General features: G+C 44.8%; 1 protein-coding gene across 2 annotated transcripts in view; it reads left to right on the forward strand.

Moving 5' to 3' along the window:
* The window catches only part of PPP1R1C (protein phosphatase 1 regulatory inhibitor subunit 1C), a 94,187-nt gene that overhangs the window by 61,073 nt on the left and 18,716 nt on the right, over nt 1–14,398 (forward strand). The window lies entirely within an intron of this gene.

Genomic DNA, 14,398 nt, shown 5'->3' on the forward strand with positions numbered 1-14,398 from the left:
TTCCAACTTTGTAACTTTAGGATTCTATGAAAACATATGTTGAAAATAATTGTGTTAGAGGGGATCACCTGCAGATAATGGCATTGCATGCTTGAAACGCTTGTCAATGAGCATTTAATTTGGTCAGCAACACCTTTATGACTGGTGATAATGCATAAGAAGAAAGAAGCAGCTAGGAGGGCTGACAGAAGGTATCTCCTATTATTTCTATAGTATGCATGGTTGGTATAAGAATCACTGAGCAACAATAAACACGCAGAGTCACATTTTCAAAAACATGTATGTGATTGAAGACCTGACATCAACATGATATTTAGACTCCCATCTGTCAGAGTTTTAGAGGTGTTCAGCTGGGCATGAGGCATGTGAATACCTGTAAAAATTCAGTTTTCTTTTGAAATGTAAATTTTACGTTCTTTTAAAACTTTAACCCACAATCTCAGACTGCCATTTTACCGAGTCCACTTTCATAATACATTTTAATTATATAACTTCTAAATACAGCAAATTCTACAGAAAAAAATGAAATGCTTCAAAGCAACTTAGACTGGGTGCTCAAGGCCTACAGAATGAGTATTTAATAATTAAATGACTTATATGTAAATATTTCATAACACATCAATGAGTGCCTGCTGGAAGCTGAAGCCAGCAATAATCATTTCTGCTCTCTGCAGTCAGAATGTACTATTAGGCCAAGAGCAGCTGCTCTGCACAACCAGTAGTGGCTAGTGCAGCATCTTAGCAGGACTCCCTTAGCAATGGTGATTACATTTTCCTTAATGAAAACTACAAATGCAAACGTGTGAGCTGTTAGAATGGAATGCATGTTCAGATGGACTTTGTTTTCTGAAAGTGATCCCAATTTTAAACAGGATCCTTGTTTTAGATGATCCCATTAACTCACAGATCACTAAGTGGTGAAAATAGAGAGGCATTTTTCAGGGCAGATTCCTACAAAGGTCTAAAAAGCACAACTATAGTACAACTACAGTGTAAAGAAACTGGCAGTTGCCTGCCACTTGAAGACCTCCCAGACATCAGCAGTGGTGAAGCTAATGTGATTGCAAGCACGTGATTACTAACTGGCTCATCTGCCATATTTCTAATCACAAAATTGGTTTCCTAATTTGTTAGCTATCCACAAAATAGTCAACATGTCAAGAATTCATTCTCATACAGAGTTGCTGAGGTCTGATTGTGACAATGCTAAGATATTCCTCCTTTGCCATCCCACACTTGAGAGGGTGAATCTTAATAATAAAGATTATAATCATAACCTGGTAAGGATTTCATCAACAAATTTGACAGACAAGCACATAAAGTCTAGATCTTTAATACAAGCCAAGCAGACTGGATCAATTAATGGTGAAAGCCTTACAGTACATGGGAGTGCTGAAGATAAAAAAGCAATGTTGGCGTATTGGCTGTACACAAATGAGAGTATCTCAGCAATGATTTGGGGTTTGAAAGTCTTCCAACACCTCTTGCTGACATTGAGAAGAATGAGCTGCTTTCCCAAAAATGCAGGCTTCATATATGGTCAGAGCAGCTCCTCCTAACAAATCTGGTGATATGCCTGACAACGCAGAAGAAGAAACATCTTCCTCGTCATCCTTCAAAAACAAACAATCAAACAAACAGAAAATGCTAAAAAAAAATCCCTTTGCATTATATATCAGATCCCTGTGGAATAGCCTGTGCAAAAAATTTTGGAGCACAAGACAAAGAAAGGGGAAAAGTAAAAAACAAAAAGACCAGGAACAAGGCAAGAAAAAGGGCAAGTATAATATCCATGAAAAGAATGTCAAAGGAGAAAATGAAGATCCAGAAGAGAAAGCCAAGTTCTGTGTCATGTTGAAACTAGGGAAAGTTGTTAAAAAGATTAAAATAATAAAAAAGCTCTCCTGAAAATGATGTGGGGGTGTAGCTGTCTTCTGCTTTTCATCTCCCTCTCTCTCCCCAGCTACTTCTGGCTTCAAGTACCCTGGATGTGCTAACTTCTTTCCTCATTTGTTTAATGTTTCACAAGTTCTGATGAACTACATAGACCTTAAAGTAAGAAGATGGAGCCATGTGGAGGAGAACAACAGAGGATTCCATCTACACTATGAGCCAGTGGCACTGGATTCAGATAGGTTTGCCAAACAAAAATTGAGCAGAGCTAGTAAAAAAAAAAAATGGATGGAAATATTTTCTGTAAAAAAACCTGCAGTTTTCTTGAGTTGAAAGTTTTTGCAAAGTAGTATTGATTTAAATGAACCTTTGAGAAGAAAGCAAAACATTTCAACAAGTCTCACCTTGACTTTTATATTACAAAAATAAATGTAATGTCTCCATAGTACACTCTCTCTCTGCCTGCCTGCCTGCCTGTCTAATTTCTATACCATCCTTCCTAACAAAGACCCAGGACAGTTTACAATAAGTAAACAGAATAACTTAAAACAGGAAAGCAGCAAGAGGACTAAAACAACTTAAAAGGGAAACTAGAACAACAAGATAACCAGAGAACTCCTACATAAAAACAATATATACATATATGCTATACACTGGGGTGGCAAAATACAGTCCACTGGCTGGATCCAGCCTGCGAGGCCATTCTATCCAGCCCGCGGGGCTCCTAAAAAATTTGGAAAATTAATATTTCTCTGCCCTTGGCTCCTGTCAAAAATGACAGGAACCAAGGGCAGTAGGACGCAAGGGAAGCCTGGTGGGCTCCAACAACAGTGGGGCCCGCCTGGCCCCGCACCCCAGCCAGAAGCCCCAGCCGGGGTTTCTGGGCTGGAAGCACATGGCTGCCCCAGTGTGGGAAGCTCTGGTGGGGGGGAGGAGGGGAACTCAGGCAGGGAAGGAGAGCGGTGCTGCAAGCACCTGCAGCACAGGGCTCCGGGCATGGAGTGCCGGGCATGGACTGGGGAGGGGCTGCTTTCTCCCCTCCCATGCTCAGCACCACCTTGTAACCTGGCCGGTGCTGAGCATGGGGAAAAGGTGGTCCCTTGCCCACCGCATGGCCAGTGCCCCACACTGCAGCGGCTTGCAGCCTGCCTGGGTCTGCCTGTGCCTGCTCCGGACAGCCCCACGTGGGCTGCGAGCGCCTGCAACATGGGGCGCCAGCCATGGGGCAGGTGAGGGCTGACTTTTCCCTGCACTCAGCACCAGCTTCTTCCCTGCTGGTGAGTAGGGGATTGGGGCTAAGTGCTGCCCCCTGCCTGTACAGCATGGCTGGGGGGCACGGGGTGTGAGTGGGTGGGGAGCCAGTGGGAGCATGGGGCCTGCCCCAGTGTCCCGGGGCCAGTGCGAGTGGGGCCCAGAGCAGGGTGGCAGGAGCACAGGGTCCCAGCTCACAGAGGCTCTATGGAGCTGGGCCAGCTCCCCGCTCCCTGCTGGTGCAGCCCAGCCCAGCTCCACAGACCCCTGCCAGCCTGCACCCTGCTTTGGGCCCCACCGGTGCTGGCCCTGGGACATTGGTCCCAAGATGGTGACCAGGGGGCAGGGCACCTGTCAAGGGGCGGAGCTACCCATGCGGCCCTCAACAGCCTGCCAAAACTGGGTAAGCAGCCTTCTGCTCAAAATAATTGCCTGCCCCTGCTATACACATACATACATTATACATATACACCTTATGATACCTTATGCATTATATCATATGTAAAATATATATAAAAATGAATACCTGTTTGAGTCTACACTGATTTTAAGTTCATGCTTTTTAGAAGTTAGAATAGTACACAAGATCTGCTATTATTATAAGTAAAGGAATAATTGTCATTTGTTTTCTTTATTGGAATGAAAGAAAGCTTTTACATTAATGATGCTTAAAAAGTATTCTGTAAGTAATATCCCTTTACATATTTGAGAAAAAAATCTGTATTACAAAGGGTCCTAACAAAGTCTTAGTGAAATTTGTATTAGATTCCATTTTTGTTCTAAATTTTACATCTGGCTCCTCATTATGAACTGAACCAAACATTAAGTTCTAAGCACCATTTAATTTAGTTTGAATCTGAACTGTTCAGTAGTTTCCCAGGTTGCAGATCCATGCAGAAATGTACTCCCTGCATGTTTTTATGAGATAAATACATTCTCTACAAAGTTCAAGCTTATCTATATTTCCAAGATTTGCCCCCAATACTTGTGGACTAAACTGAGCTCCGACATACTTCCATGCCACCTTTTTGAAGCTAATGGTATTGGTTGAGAGGGGAAACCAAGCAATTTTCTCTCTTAGATTCAAAGCCTAGCTTTTGTGCAAACACAGAAGTCAGGAGGAGCATCCCATTCACATGGTTAAAGTTTACTTCCATAAATGCACATGGTATTTGATGCTTCCCCTTCCCATCTGAAACTGAACCAAATACAAACATACAGTGAGATAAATATTTGGTTTCCACAAAAGGGGTGGAATTATTCTTCTTTTATTTATGTAAATTTATTTTTGACACTGCTCTTTATTTAAAAGGAGTCTGCAAATATATCTTCTGTAAGAATACTTCCAGGGAAGGCAAAGCATAGAAGAGTAAAATGGCAATTGTTATTATTAATGGCCCTGAAACAAAGCCAGCACTTTATTTTTCTGCATGAGATTATTCTAGATATTTACAGATTGTGGTTTTTATCTCAGTATTTCACCATTAATTTTGAGGCAAGGCAATGTATAGAACTATGATAATTACAATTCTGTAGTTCTTGTTCTTATTTCTTAAAAGAGTTATTACAAAACCGCATTTCGTCTCATAAGTACCTATTAATACAGCACATGAATAGCATGCCATTAGGTGCATTATGGATAAAATGTTCCCCAAACTATCCCAGCTTCTGCCAATGTTCTTCTTTGTATTTGAGGCATTGGTTATTTCCATGGCATATATTCAGCTGCAAATTTCTTACCAGTGTTGCTGACCTGCTTCTCCTTCCACCTTCATTGTGAATAGATATCTACCTGCTACTTCAGTGCTTCTCAACTTTCTTAGGCTGAAGCTACCCCTCATTAGGCTCAAGATACCCCTGATAAAATACCAGATCTTAGTTTTCACTTATTTTTTGACACCAGAAAAATAATAGAGCAATTATTGTATTGCAAAGAACTCAGAAACACCACTACAGGTCAGAATGTCTTTAACACCAAGAATTCCTATTTGAAATCTCTGGGTTTATTTTGTGAATCATGCTTGCATACCTAACAGTGCTAAAATTGTATGGTACCCTTGAAAGGACCTCAAGGCATGCTCAGAGTGCTACAGCATCCTTGCTGACAATCACTGAGCTACTTTGTCCCATCTGCTGTGGCAGATAGGACAAAGGCAGACAGGACTGAGTCCTTTTTGGAACTAATCAACAGGTAGCTGGTAATGTCCCTCCTTGAAATGTCCCCTTCCTTTAAAAAAGTTGTTTAAGAAGAGCTTAAACTAATGAGAGGGGCTTTGTTTTCTGATGGGGTGTTAAATGTTGATAACAAAACTGATAAATTCACTGTTGGGGGGGGCTCCCTAACCAGCAGGGATCCTGGTTTTCCCAGATATAAAATCACAAATTTTGTGATAAAAATCACATATTTTCCAATAAAACACCCCCAGCTGCCAGGACTATGGATCAGGGTCCACAGTCCCTTGCACCCACTCCCCACTGCTGCCAGCTGCAGAGGGAGTGGGGGCTGGCTCTCTGCCATTGTATGCACTCCTGAGGGGAGCAGGGGAGCAGCAGTGAGGGCAGCAGCCCAGGTTTGTTTCCCTCAAAGCAGCCCTGCACACAGAAGGTACATCACCAGGGCAGCAGGGAGCTCACAGTGGTGAGCAGCTTCTCTGCATGGCCCTGCTGTGCCGTCATGCCAAGTCATGCCCACTGGGCTTCAGAGGCCCTGGGAGAGGGCAGCAGAGCAGAAAATCACACTCACAGCCTGTGCCTGACCCACGCATAGATCTGGTGGTTGCTAGTCCCCCCACCTCCCTCAGGAGTACACGTTGCGATGGGGAGCCAGCTCCCGCACCTGGACGAGCCACCCGGGGGCCCATCCAACTCCCTTCTGGGGCCCTGCTGCCCTGGGCCCCAAGCCCCACACACCCCCTGGCTGGGCAGCAGCCCTAGTTTTAACCCTGCCAAGCTCCTTCCAACCCTCCCTACGGGGACCTCAATCCCCCTCTTCCCCCCCACTTACCTGCAGGAGCTGCTCTCACTGCCTGGGGCCATGTGCATTGCAGATGCACACTCCCCCTGTCTCACCACCCACCTTCTGCTCCCCCTCAGCTCCCTGCAGGCTAGAACTCTGCCAGGCTGCAGGGAACTCATTGCAAAACTGGAAAACCCATGGGTTTCTCCAGTAAAATGATTAATTCGTGTTTGCCTCTAGCAAAAGGTAAAATCCACTGTTTACTCTGTTTTTCTGTGGGAAACAGAAAACCCAGATCCCTGCTAATCAGAGCATCCTGCTGGGGCCTGGCCATACCCGCCCCTGCCTCAGCTCAGCACTGTAGAAGGGAAGGGGGTGCTGCTCTAGAGCCCCCCTGGGTTTTAGCCTGAGCCACTGCAGGCATATGCCTGGATTTCTGGGATGTCTATACAGTTACAAACTGGTTTAGCCTAGCTAAGTTAGACAAACCTGCAAAGATTGAATCAATTCAGACTCAGGCTTTTTGAATGTCTGTCCCTAGCCATGTCTCATTCCTTTCCCAGTTCCTGGCTGCATCTGGGGACTGTATGCAGAAACTGGAGCTGAATTTAGATAAGACAGAGGTGATGGTGGTGGGCAGACCACTTATATACCTAAGGGATGGCCTTCTCCCTTATGCTCCATCCTTATCCATAAGGCCAGTCAAGAGAACCTACTGCAAGTACCATCAGTATGCCATATTTGCTTGGCAAAAACATGTGAAAGGTCATTCTTGGCAGTTGCTCCTCAACTCTGGAACTCCCTCCCTCTTGAGGCCCATCAGAGACTACTTCTTTTGGAAGCACTATAATACCTTGCTATTTGGACAGGTGTTTAGTAAACAAAGCTAGGCTGAGATATAGTTTAGGGAGTTTCTGTTTTTGGTTGATATTCTCGTTCCTTCTTAAGTTGTTTTTTCTCGTTTTACTCTCCTGTTTTGTAAGGCACTGTCCTCTTTTTGTAGGCCACCCTGAATCTTTGTTGGGAAGGGCAGTGTTTAAATCAAATAAATAAATAAATAGATCAACTGGCTCATGGAGTGAAATTTTCCAGCTCAGATGCTTGGTTGGTAGTAACATTCTGTTGACTGTCAGCAAATAGCATCTGAAAAGCAAAGGCAATTTTTACTTTGCAGCATTGATCACCAGAAAATAGAAAGCCTAAACCTTCAAATAAAAAGGTGTATGTTAAATTTTCAGACAGTATTTTGTTATAGCAGTGCTATTGTTGCCTTCTGTGATCACACTAAAGCTTATTCATATAATTGAAAATGTAAAGATATGAAACAAATAGGCCAAAAGATTCAATTAGGAATTTTTTTTCATTGAAAGAATTACTTTACTCATCTCACTTTCAATAAGCACTCAATTTTGAATTTTTCTCAAGGGCTATTTTGACAGCCATCTGATCCCGGATTCTGTTGCCCTTGAATGTACTTAAAAGATCAGCTTTTTGCTATTCTGAATAATGTAATACAGATTATGCTATCCTGAATGATGTATACATCCTTATAATGTATACATATTTAGATTTTAATATGATTTTTGGAGCCCAGGGAGGAGAGAGCAGCATTCTGCAAATCTGTCTATGGATTTAATTTAGGTCTACCGCTAGATAGTTATAGGCCTAAATCTAAATCATGAGAAACTGTGATGATGAAAAATAATTTGGAAGACTCCAATCTACACACAGTTCCAAAGATTCAAACCTTCCCTGAAGATCATTGGGCAGTAGCCTGTATAAAGGGACGAGCCTTGTAGCATTGTCATATCTTATCATCAGTTTTCAAGGTCTATCTCTGTGTATATTTCATTTGAAATTGTTACAGTATTTGACCAAGAGCCATGTTTCATAAAGATCAGCTGAGAATTCTTTTCTTGTTTTAGTAGCATCATTTAAAGGCAAATTGAGATTATTAGGAGCTGAAACAACCATTTAGCTGACTTCAGGCTGACTGCTTTTTATTTGAAGTTTTAAGATTGCCTGAGTTGCGTGGTCTGAGGGCTAGTATGGGAGTTAGGGAATCAGCAAAAATGAGATGTTTACATACTAGCAAATGATGCCTGGAGGCATCTATGAAAGCCTTAACTGTTTACACTTTTGGTTGCTGTCAGTGAGAGATGTATTCTATTCAGTTACAAACTAAATTGACCTCAATCTCTCGTGCATGCTTTATTCATTCTGTGGAGGATTTACAACAGCATTTTTGTGTTGTGGCTGCTGTTTCATGCTAATAATATGAAGCCAGTGCTGCTTGAAGTAACAATTAAATGTGAGGGGAAAGGGAATAGAAAGAGCCATTTGAGAGCCAAACATTTGTAACATGAATTTTCTTGTTTGCTTACAGTTGCTCATTGTGGCAACAATAACAATGGGCCTATTGACTTTGGAGAAAGCAAGAACAGGCCCAAGATTTGTAAGTTAAAAGACTTGATCTGAGTGTTGTACATCTGGAGCTAAGCGAGGTATTTGATGACAGTAATCAGACATTTATAAAGTTAGCACGTCCCTGTTGCATGATTGCTGAATGGTCATCTATGGATCAGTTAAGTGGTTCTAGTGATCTGCAGGGTATCCTAGTCATCTGCTTGACTCCAGCTGTGACCAGCATAAAACTGTTACACTGGCCAGTGGTTTGCAATGCTTGTTTTTTATCTAGTGTTTAAACCTAGAGAAGCAGAACTGCTGTGGCAGAGGAGTTAAGACTCTCACCAAAACTCCAGACATGTGAGTTTGCTATGTTGCTCCAGGCTCACACCAAAGGCCACTTCCAGTCAACCCAGTTGTAAATGAACACCCAGTTGTTTGGGGTGGAGAGCCAAATGAGGCCTAGATGTGATACAGCAATATTGCTTCTTTGTTGCTGTTAGCCACAAAAATGGGTCTGTCTTAATCACACTAGGCTGATGGGTTGCTGGGCTTGTCTGGACTTTTCGTGTGACTTGGTAAAGTGATGGATGCAATAAAGCAAATGCTTCTCAAATGGGGGTTAATATACCCATTGTGAACTTGTGGAGGGTACAGGAGAAGGAAGAATGCGAAAGCAGAAGGGAGGAGAAAAGGCATGGGTGACTGGTGCCTCTTGAGTCAGGGGAGGCACGTGCCCCCACAACACCAGCCAGCAACCGGGGAGGTCCCCTAGTGGCCAATATCACTGACGGGGGAGTCCTCAGTGGCCGATTGCGCTGACCGGGGTGGGGGGTGAGGGAGTTCCCCCATGGCCAATCTCACTCACCAAGAAGCAGAACAGTCGCTTTTGCTGGCAGTCTTGCTCCCTGGCCGGCACTCACAGGGAGGGCACCAGCACTCCTGCCTGCCCCCCTGCCTCTCATCACCTAAACAGGGAATGTGGCCTGACAGGGGGTGCACCAGCACTCTTAGGGGGTGCACATGCACCTCCTTACACTCCCCTACGCATCGCCACTAGGAAAAGGAAATAAAAATGGAGAGAGAGAAAAAAAAAAAAGGTCAGATAATTCTACAATATCTCCTAGAAGGCTTACAGTGTAGTTGCACTGACATAATATGTTATTTTTTATTATCCATAATTTGGAATAATAGAGGGACACATCAATTAATAAACTGAAAATATGGACTGGCCTGGGTCAGAACAGCAGGAAATAACTTTGCAACATGGGAATACACTAGAGCTCGAAGTTCACAGTTTTCATTTAGAACCAGGTCTCTTATTTAGAGTTCAGTGGAAGTAATTACAAAAGAGGTGGGGATGGTGGGGGGTGGCATATAGTGTGATACCGCCTTGCCTCTGGGAGTTCCTGGGCACATTGTGCTTCAGACAGTGGCATTGCCTCCAGGAGTAGCTGAGAACTCTTAACCTGAAAATCCACTTAGGCATTATCTGATTCTCAGATTGTACTGGAATAGTTTAAAAATAATGAAGAGGTTTTAGGATTGTTCTTGGGGAGCTCTTCCCAAGCATGGTGTGTGCTCTAGGGGAAAGCTTTAAGATGCATATTTGAAAATATAACAAGTATAGATTGAAACTGGCATCTTGGACTGATCAGTGAGGAGTCAGCCTCTTGGTGCAGAATGAGAAATGATAAGTCAGAAGTGAAAAGACCCTGAAGAACTTTGAGAGTGAAGAAAAACAGCTTTTGTTTCAAGTAATAGAGACGGGGGAGTCAGGAGGGATTCAGAGAGAAGGCTGACATGGTCTAGGAAAGATTCCTTCTTAAGGTCAGAAAAAAGGGTCTTGTGACCACAAGATGAAGCACAAGATGATATATCTAGAGAGGTTTTGTCTAGAGCCGCGATTCTCAACCATTTTTAGATTGAAGCACCCCACTGTAACTTTTGTGAATTAAGGTATACCACATTTAAAAAACAAGGTTATTTATTATACTGCTTACCTCCTCACACAGAGGCTGGGCAAGGACAAGTGTCCTTGTATTCCAGAACACCCTTTAAAGGATCTCACAGCACCTTCTGGATTCTTAGAACCCAAGCTGAGAATCACTGATCTAGAGAAATTAGGCAGAAAGAATGTGCAGCACTCAGATGCAGCCTAGATGTGAAGACCCAGGGAAAGGTGAGAGTCAGGCCTGAGTCACAGGCAGGGTGATGGTATTGTCTACAATGACAGAGAAAAAGGGTAAGAAGGAGGAACCGGGGACAAGGTATAGGGTACCTACAGATGTTAGGGCCCTGCTCTAAGTCATGGCATTTTACATAAAGCACTATGAGTTAGACCTTCCTCCCACACGCAACTGATGTTCTCCTGTTGGGTTGGGGGGAACCAACCTGCATTGACCTAGCCAGAAGGTGGGGGCACTCCAGCAGCCTCTAAGGAAGATGCTGAACTGTCCCTTCTCTCCCCAGCCCCCTGCCTAGGTCCAGGGCTGTCAGTGGTGGATGGAGGGGAAAAGGAAGGGAGCTTCCAGCTGTTGAATGGCCAGAGATGGGGGTGGGTAATGGAGCCATGTTACCTTATGGCCCTCCTCAGCTACCCTGGCTAGATGAGGGGGTCTGAGGTGAGGGGGCTCCATTCCTCCTCCCTCCTCCTCAGCTCTGGCCATTCAGCAGCTGGGAGCTCCATGCTGGCTGCTCTGGGATGCTTTGAATGGCTAGTGCTAAGGAGGAGAAGGTGCAGAATAGAGCCCCCTCACCTCATGGACCCAGCTTGGATCCCCCCAATAACCTAGCTGAGGTTGCTGGAGTGGGGGCCTGTGAGGTGAGGGTGCTCCATTCCCCCTGCTCCCCCTCAGCTCTGGCCATTTAAAGCAGTGGGGAGCTCCCTCCTCTTACCCCTCCCTCCCCCTTGACAGACCGAGGCGGCACCAGCCCAGCCCTGCCCCTACATGTGGAGATTTCACCCTGGAGGGAACACAAGTGCTCTAAGGCACTCTGCTTTAGAGCACCTTAATTCAATACCTCATTTGGCCAAGGTTAATTTTTCACATGATCAGCCATTTTAAAAGTGATCTGCAGCTGTTAAGTCATGGCTGTAGAGCACTTTCAGGGGTTTGTTCCTACAAAAAATGTCACTTGTGTATGCACCTTAAGAGCTCAGTTTTAGTCATGTTGAGTTTGAGCTGCTGGCTAATTTAGATTTCAGTGGAGGTAATACCATAGAGAAGAGAGTGAGAGATAGTGTGATACTGCCAATAACAATGAGAGAGAGAGAAGCCAAGATTTTAGTCTGGAAAGTAGAGAGGTCTGGAGGAGGGAAGTGGATCAGTGACTTGTCTGCATAAACCTGGTAACTGAATTAGTGTCTGCATAAGAAATTGCCCAAAGATTAGGGTAAAGTCTTTGATTTTCTAAAGTTTTGTGATTTTCTCGCACAAAACATTGAGGGCAACCAAAACAGGACCATGTCACAGATAGGACAGAAGGAAAAGATTTCAAGAATTAGGACAAGTGATGGATGACTTCAACTACCCAGACATCTTGTGGGATGAGCACTCAGCTAGATCCAATCCCTCAAAAAACTTCCTCACTTGTGTCGAGGAGCTCTATATAACTCAGGAAGTCTACAAGCTGAATAGGGGCAAAGCACTCCTAGACTTGGTTCTGGCCAAAGGGGACAATCAGTTGAACAACATGCAGATTGAAGGGAAGCTGGGCAATGGGGAACATGAGATGATCAATTTCTCCATCCACCACAAGCCAAGGAAATCAGCCAGTAGGGTTCTTTCTTCAAGGATGCAGTCCTAAAAGCTCAAAGAAAGTCTATTCCCTCTCAGAAGAAAGGCAGCAAAAGAGCTGGGAGATCCCCTTGTCTCAACAGGGAAGTCATGGACCTCATGAAATGAAAGCAAGAAGCCTAAAAGGGATGGAAGTCAGGAACAAATACCAAAGAGAAGTACTCAGCAGTCACCTGCACCTGTAGGGGGCAGATCAGGACAGTGAAAGCACTAACCGAACATAAATTGGCACCCAGAATCAAGACAACAAAAAGTCCTTCTTTAGATGTGGAGGAAGTTGCCAAAGGAACAAGGGAAGCATAGGGCCCCATATAAACAAAATGGGACAACCATTAACTGACACCCAGGACAAAAACCAACTCCTGAATGAATACTTCACATCGGTATTCCACCAGTCCAAGGGTTTTAGCCTGCTTGACAGGATACAGTATAGGCGATGCATAGGGGGAGAATGAGTGGGGCACATGTCCCCCATTAGAGCACTAGTGCCCCCGCTGACAGTGAGCACTCCAGCTGGTAGGGGGGCATGAAGGGTGCTAGTCCCCACCCTGAAATTGGCTCTGCTGCTGCCGTGCCACACGCAGAAGTGCACTTCTGCCACTGCTGTGCCAGCACTTCCACCGCTGCCAGGCTACATGTGGAAATGCTAGCACTTCTGCCACCACTGTGCCACTGGCAAGCTGGGGGACCCCTGCCAGTCGTGCCCCACTGGTGGACCCCCCAGACTCGGGAGGCACCAGTCACCCATGGGATACAGGTTGACCATGGTGGGGGTGACCACCCTCCCATAGTTGATGTAGATCTTGGGGGGGAGCACCTACAAATGCTAAAACTTTATGAGTCAGCTGGACTGGGTGAACTACACTCAAGAATGCTAAAAGAACTGGCTGATGTCATCGCGTGACCAATGGCAGAGTTATTTGAAAACTCGTGGTGCTCAGGAGAGGTCCCAGAAGACTGGAAAATGACAATGTAGAACCTATCTTTAAGAAAGGGAGAAGGGAAGAGCCAGGAAACTACAGACCAATCAGTTTGACCTCAATCCCAGGTAAAATCCTGGAGATAATCATCAAAGAAACCATCACACACAAGCTAACTGAAGGCAGTTTTCTGAAGGATAGTCAATGTGGTTTCGTCAGGGGCATGTCATGCTAAACTAACCTCATTTCCTTCTATGATCAGGCTACTCACCACCTGGATAGAGGAAATGAGGTTGATGTCATATACTTGGACTTCAAAAAGGCTTTTGACCTGGTCTCCCACAATATCCTCATGGTCAAATTGGGAAAATGCAGCCTCAACTACTTCATGGTCTGGTGGCTAGGTAACTGGCTCTGTGGTAGGACCCAAAGGACACTGATTGATGAAACTGAGTCATCATGGCAGAGGGTAACTAGTGGAGTCCTTCAGGGGTCAGTACTTGGACCAGTGCTCTTCAACATGATCATTAATTATTTGGATTCAGGTATTAAATGTAATCTGGCAAAGTTCGCTGATAACACTGAGCTATGGGGGAGTGTTGTCATGCTTGAAGACAGGCTGGCAATACAGACCGACCTGGACAGGCTTGTGAAGTGGATAGACCTCAACCTGATGCCATTTAATACAGAGTGCTCCATCTGAAGAGAAATAACACACAACACATTTACAGGCTCGGCAGTGCTCTGCTTCTCAGCACCGCACGTGAATGAGACCTGGGTGTCATGATTGACAACAAAATGAACATGAGCCACCAATGTGATGCCATAGCTGGCAGAGCTAACCGAACACTGGCATGCATCCATTGAGGCATCTCGAGCAACACAAAGGACGTCATCCTCCCACTTTACACGGCCTTGGTGAAACCGCAATGAATACTGCGTCCAGTTCTGGGCGCCGCACTTCAAGAAGGATGTGGAGAAGCTCGGGAGAGTCCAGAGCAGGGCCACACACGTGATTAGAGGCCTGGAGACCAAGACATAGGATGAGAGGCTGAGCGACTTGGAATTGTTCAGTCTGGAGAAGAGAAGATTTGGGGGACTTGGTTGCAGCCTATAAATATATCAGGGATGCATATCAGGGGTTGGGGGAGCATCTATTCACCCAGGCCCCC

Source organism: Alligator sinensis, unplaced genomic scaffold, assembly GCF_000455745.1.
Source record: "Alligator sinensis unplaced genomic scaffold, ASM45574v1 scaffold269_1, whole genome shotgun sequence".
Lineage (NCBI taxonomy): Eukaryota > Metazoa > Chordata > Crocodylia > Alligatoridae > Alligator > Alligator sinensis.